Below are 1,284 nucleotides of genomic sequence, written 5' to 3'. Positions count from 1 at the left end.
TATTCAATAACGGAACTTAGAAAAAATGGGGTATACCGATGAATGTCCATTTTGTATTTGTGTATTCCAAGTGGTTATTATAGATATATAGTTGCATTCTCATAATGAATAGAATGATTTGTTCTAATGGTGTTTGTAAATAGCTTCACAAGTCCACTTCGTGTACAGCAATTAACCACTATGAAGAATATATGCAGTGTATTATTTGTTGAATCTGTACTTCTGATTGGATTTGAAACTGTCTCATTGCTATCTGTTTATCAATAAAACTTTGAAAAAAAAGAAACACAAATCTCTCCCTTTTTGTCATCCCATTTGTTCATGAAAATGGTTTGTGTATAGAGAACAGGTCAGCTGTTTCCTGGCACCTGGCCTACATTTAGTTACTAGTGACACTTTTCTTGGGATTAAATTCAGCCTAAACATATAGGCAAGAGCAACAGTAGCAAATGTGTAGTTAATACCAGGTTCTGCTTGCTTCTTTCTGCCTGCAGGCAGTGTCTTTTTGTCCATCACTCATTCCTTCCTGTTGGCTCTGCTCACCTGGTCGAGGAGGCGTCTACTGGAGCTGTCTTGGGGTACACACTCTGTGCCCTTGATAACTGTTAAGCAGCTTCTAGGCACATGCATGAGAATGTGAAAACACCTTATTCTGCAGTGTATTTTCTTAAAAAATATTTGTAGCTGTGTCATCCTTACCTATGTAATATTGTCATACCCAGATATTTCCTGGACATGCTTTAATTCAGTGTTGTGTATTTACTGGTTTTCTGGCTTTCTGATAGAAAAACACTGTCTCCTTGAGTTTAGTTTCAATACAAAGATAATATTACCATGATTAAACCATTTTTGTTTTTCAATATGGACTTATGGATGTTTTATATTCATTATTACAATATTTAATTGCTGCTTTCAATTTTATACAGAAGAATCAAAGATTAGAAGAATACTTTCCTGCAAAGAAATGGCAATATTTGATATCTCTATTGATCACAATCAATCAGTATCTTCCCCACTTCTCACAGGACTGTCTAGAGTCCAATCATTGGGCTTTGTGGTGGGGACCTCATGCTAAACAGTTGGCAATTTCAGTCACTCATGCTCATTCATGTGTCTGTTTGATATGCCCTTCAATCTGAAGGATTTAGGGTCTGCTTTCTTCCCTCATTCCTTTTTTTGTTATATGTTGGAGTAAAGAAAATTACCAGTTGACTAAACAGTTTCAGAACTGTTAGTGCTCATTAATCAAAACAGAATAATGTGAGAAGGCAAACTTTTCATTTC

Source organism: Octodon degus, unplaced genomic scaffold, assembly GCF_000260255.1.
Source record: "Octodon degus isolate 3935 unplaced genomic scaffold, OctDeg1.0 scaffold00599, whole genome shotgun sequence".
Classification (NCBI taxonomy): Eukaryota; Metazoa; Chordata; class Mammalia; order Rodentia; family Octodontidae; genus Octodon; species Octodon degus.
Note: the sequence above shows the minus strand (reverse complement) of the source record.